The 5,574-nt window shown below is 40.8% G+C and overlaps 1 non-coding gene across 1 annotated transcript; it reads left to right on the top strand.

Moving 5' to 3' along the window:
* The first annotated feature begins 241 nt into the window (after positions 1-241).
* TRNAE-UUC lies at positions 242-314 on the top strand. Its single transcript has one exon. It is a non-coding gene; the product is annotated as a tRNA-Glu (tRNA).
* The last annotated feature ends 5,260 nt before the right edge of the window (positions 315-5,574 follow it).

The raw sequence follows: 5,574 nt of genomic DNA, 5'->3' as shown, positions 1-5,574 counted from the left end.
AGAAGGCACAGTATGAGCGTTTGCTATTGTCGTGGACTACACTGACCCTCTGTTAGGTGTTGCCTTCTCGTTTTAAGCAGATACATGTTGATTTCTATAGTTCATGTGTAGACATTTTGTGTCTCTGGTGGGAATATGTTCCCTGAGGGCAAAAGTTGTTCACCATTTATTTGGTCTCCCAAAATGCCTAGCAAGAGTGACAGACATAGAGAAGGTGATTAACAAATACTCCTAGAAGACTTCCCTGGTGGTCCAGTGGTTAAGACTCTGCACTTTCAATGCAGGGGGCCCAGGTTTGATCCCTGGTCAGGGAAATAAGATTCCCACATGCTGCTTGGCATAGTCAAAAAATAAATAAATAATTTTTAAAATACAATAAAATAGATACTCTTGGATATGGTAAGCCAATTTTAAAATCTTATACTGCCATGCACCAATTCAAATTTCTCCAATGATTTCTGTTGCCTAGGGTGCAAATCTGACTTTCTCAGGTAGGCAGCCAAGTCTCTCTTACAAATCCTGAGGATTCTTCCCCTGATTCTGGCCCAGCTGATTCACTGGCCACATCCCAAGCATGGGTGGCAGTAACCCCCTTGTTGCCTTTGCTTATTTTTCTCCTCCTATCTAGAGTGCCATTCTTCCTGTGTTCAACCTATCCAAATCACACACACCCTTCCCTCCAAGCCTTTTCAAGCCCACCTTCTCTTGGGAGCTGCTCTCTAACCCCCAAAGTCAAGCAGCTGTCTTCGTCTTCTCTTGACCCCTATAGCTTTATAACTACAAATCATTTGGAATGTCTCACATTCAGTCTTAAGTTTTGGTCAAAATGTCATGTCTGGTTTCCAAAGAGGAAAAAGGAAAAAATGAAACCAGGGAGAAGGAGAAGGGTACTAGAGCTTTGAATCTCTCAGGAACTCGCTTCAGCCAGAGAGGGAGGGGCTTGCAGCAATGGGGAGAGATGGTAAAACTGAGGCTCTTTGTCTGCACTCCAGAGTGGAAGCAGCAATCAGGGTCCTTGGTGTTTCCATGCAAATGTTCATTGTAGCGCCATTCACAATAGCCAAGACCTGGCAGCAACCAGGTCCATCGACAGATGAGTGGATAAAGCAGTAGTGGTACGTATCGACTACTATTCAGCCATAAAAAGGAACAAAACTGGGTCATTTGTAGTGATGGACTTAGAATCTGTTATACAGAGTGAAGTAAGTCAGAAAGAGAAAAACAAATATATATTAAGGCATACATATGAAATCTAGGTGGAGAAGGAAATGGCAACCCACTCCAGTATTTTTGCCTGGAGAATTCCATGGACAGAGGAGCCTGCTGGGCTACAGTCCATGGGGTCACAAAGAGTTGGACACGACTTAGTGACTAACACTATGGAATCTAGGAAGATGGTACAGATGAGCCTGTTTGCAGGGCAGAAATCAAGATGCAGACAGACATAGAAACTGAATATGTGGACAGAGGGGGAAGAGGGGTGTGAGACAGATTGGGAGGATAGGATTGACATATATAACATATATACACTACCATGAGTACAATAGATAGCTAGTGGGAAGCTGTTGTATAACACAGGGAGGTAAGTTCCATACTCTGGGATGACCCAGAGGGGTGGGATGGGAGATGGGGTGGGAGGGAGGTGCAAAAGTGAAGGGATATATGTATACATATAGCTGATTCACTTCATTATACAGCAGAAACTAACAGAACATTGTAAAGCAATTACACTCCAATTTAAAAAGGAAAAAAATCAATCAGCCATGAAAACACAGATCCTTGATATTTGGAAGGCAGGGTCTTTTTGCCCACCCTGGATCCCACAAGCTATGTTCAAGATGTGTCAGGAGCAGTGAGGGATGAGTAGCTACTATTGCACTAGGAGCTGAAACTGATCAAAATGAAGCTCTATGTACCACCCAAGTCAATGGACATGAACTTGGGCAAACTCCAGGAGATGGTGAGGGAGAGGGAAGCCTGGTGTGCTGCAGTCCATGGGATTACATGGAGTCAGACAGGACTTGGTGACTGAACAACGACAGCAACCAACCAAGTCTCCATCCTGGAAATGGAGAAAGTTTCTTCAACACACTCCTGAGTTCCAAAATGATTACAGCAGTTACATTCTGCCAGTGTAATTATTGGTGAGATGGAGAGGCAGATTCCTGGTGCTTCCTGCTCTGCCACTCTTGCAGAATTCTCTCCCATGTTTACTCACTGATTGATTATCTCCTTGTTAAATTATAAATCCAGTTGAGGGTGGATCACAGATATTGTCCACTTTGATCACCATTTGGACCTTTAGATTTGAACATATCACATACTAGATACTCAGTGTATTAGTTATCTGTTGGATGAAAAACTACACCCAAAGCTTGCTTGCTCAAAGCCACAATACTTAAATTATCTTCATGGTTTCTGTGGGTCAGGAATTCCAGAGTAGCTCATCTGATGCTTCTGGCTCAGGTTCTGGTTCAACCTCAACCCTGAGGTTGCAGCAGATATTGACCAGGGCCTCAGGGATCTCAAGACTCTTCTAGGGCATAGTGGCTTTTGACATGGCCCGCTCACAGTTCTGACTGTGCCAAGGGTTCTTGCTGATTCCTCTTTCCCACACGGTCCTCCCCAGAGGGCTGACAATGTTCTCCCAGCAGAAGGCTGGCTCCCGCAGAGTGAGCAATCCAAGGCCCGACAGAAGCCGCAAAGATCCAGCTTTGGAAGTCGAGCTGAGTCTAGCAAGCTAGCATTGCCGTCAATAGATAATTGTTCTGGTTGGGTGTCTTCTCCTTCACTAGCTTAGATGTTCTTTGAAAGAAAAACTTTCAAACTTCCTTGTAGTATCTGGTACAGTACTTTGTACCTAGCAAGCACTCAGGTATTTATTTTATTTTTAAAATTTTTGACAGGGACCATTTTTTAAGTCTTTCTTGAATTTGTGACATTATTGCTTCTGTTTTAGGATTTGTTTTTTTGGCCACGAGCATGTGGGATCTTAACTCTCCAATCAGGGATGGAAACCCGCACCCCTTTCATCAGAAGGCAAAGTTTCAACCACTGGACTACTAGGGAAGTATTATCACTCAAGTCTTTAATGTAGTCACAATTAATAGAAAGATATTTGCCAGTAAATACTATCAATATTTTCATAATCAGTCAAATCATAACTTAATTTTTAGGTTTTCATTGGACAGTTATTTTATTCAGATGAATAATGTTTGAGGGAATGGAATTTCTCTTCAATATTCTTTAAGCAAGCTGGGAACTTTGATGGACACCATCAGGAACAAGTTGCATACAATCTCCTTTGGCTACCGAGCATGACACTTTGTGATTTTCTTCTTTAAGTGTTATGTCTTCGTGTTTGAGGTTTTCATTTGCTTTTGTTGGCATAAACTCACTGTTTCTAGACCACCAGTACTCCTAAAGACCAAAATTAATTGCTAGTTTTATAGTTTTATATGTCTAAATGATAGGGATGCCAGATTGTTTCAAAATGAAAACACATCCAAATTTAATGAAGTTCAAAGGAAGAAATGTTTATTTATGGATTAAAGCATGAAATGATCTGTTGCTTGTAGTTACTGAAGTAGTGACAGCTCTTTTTAACAGGGAAAGGGAGGGCAAGTGGGGAAGCGCAAGGGAGAAAGTTCCTTCTGTGATGCTGAGCATGAATCAACAATCCAGACAGACAAATAAAAGGCTTGTGGGTTTTGACACCAGTTGAGAACACATGATATCCAAGTGAAGTCTGCAAAAAGGAGGGGGAGTCTCTGGTAAGAGGGCAGAGGTTTTCTTCTGTCAGCTCATCACTTGCTTGCTCAGGGAAGTCCCCACATGTCTGCAGGAACAGCGCATACTTTGTCCCTCTGGGGCACAGCTTTGGTGGCGGTTGAAGTTCAATGGTGTCATTAAGCATTCCCAGAGTTGTTGGAATGGAAGACACAGAATCTAAACTAGAAGGCCACCAAAGAGACTTATTTCCATGTCTTTTATGGGTACCGCATCTCTATGCACACACTGCTTGAGATTGCATCACTGGGTACCATGTTCCCTGGAGCAGAAAGAACTGGACAGCTGTTGTAATTGAGCAGAAGTCCGGGACTGTTCTCTAAAGCTTTTCATTGTTTCCGAGAACACAAAAGCATCTTAACAAATACTTTCTCCCATCACAAAACAGATCATTATCTAATGGCACTTATTTTACTCAGTAAGACACTTAAAGTACTACATTCTTCATTTTGTTTAATCTGAACTTGTGGTAATATTAGAACTGATATATATTGCACAATGATTTATAATTTTACATTTAGCACATAATTTCTATTAACTTGCTTCTACATTCATCCAATCTTTATACTACTAGCCTTATACTAACTTTCTTTGAAATGAATTGAAATTTAAATATAGATTTAATATAATATAAATTATATAAACTGAATATAAGATTTAAATATTTTACTATTTAAATATAGTAGAAAGCACATTAGATTTGGAGTCAGAAAGCCCAAGTCCAGTTTCCCCTGTGATCATGAACATAATGCTTAATTTCTCAGAGTTTCATCTCAAGTCCATCATAGGTAAAGCAAGGATAATCCTATCACCTTCTGTGCTCCATAAGATTGCTGTGAAAATGAAAAGCATCAATGTATATGAAAGCCCCCAGTAACAAATATTTTACAAGATTTGAGATATGTTAATATTTTTATCTTACTCATAAGATACAAAGGCAATACTTTGAAACATGTGGCATGTCCTCTGTTCCACCTCTTAGCACCACCTGGCCTCAAAAAGCTAAGTCATCATATTAGCTCATCTATTATAAGCTTCCGATTCCATCCATGGAAATTGTCCATGAGTCAGAGTGTCTGATTCTGGTAGAGGTTGTCAGCTATTGTTACTCCTTCAAAGCCTTCATCATAATATATTCTAACAATAACAAGATAATAGTCTAATGATCTGAGAGGACAGAAATCATTTTCTCAAAGATCCAATCTTAATTCCAAATGGAGTGAAATAAGACTGTTCTCCAGCTTCCTTCTTTCTCTGTGTCTGAATAATTTGATGCAGCTTTTAGATGGATTAGAGACATGACTTACTGTGAACATTTTTTTTTCCTCCAAGAAAATGGATTATCAAAGAGAATAACTCAAAAATAATGCTGAAATCAAAAATCAAGATTTGGGACAAGCCATCTTCATTGTTCAAATTAAAGATGTTAAGTAACTCCACCGTAGATGCTAGTTTGGTTCCTTTGTGGTGGATTGTGTAGCTAATTCCCAGTGTCTTGAGGCAGGGGTAGATACTCAAGGTCAGTTGCTCCTCAGAAATCATGGCAAAGTTTTTCCATGGTCAGGCTAGCCAATTGGCAATACCAGCCCCCTTGACATGTGCTGCCCAGGCCCCAGGCATCTCGTCCATGATCTATGGCGTGGAACAATGGGTTTTTAGCTAAGGAGGGAGACCCAAAGCTGTACATCAGGAAAATGTGGTCCCAGTCCAGTATGACTCTGTGATGAGAAAGGCGTTCCTGACAAGAAACACACAGCTAGGGTTCCTTAGCCATCACAAAGAAAT

Source organism: Cervus canadensis, chromosome 10 (assembly GCF_019320065.1).
Source record: "Cervus canadensis isolate Bull #8, Minnesota chromosome 10, ASM1932006v1, whole genome shotgun sequence".
NCBI lineage: Eukaryota > Metazoa > Chordata > Mammalia > Artiodactyla > Cervidae > Cervus > Cervus canadensis.
The sequence above is the reverse complement of the archived record's forward strand: the minus strand, read 5'-3'. Positions and strand labels throughout refer to the sequence as shown.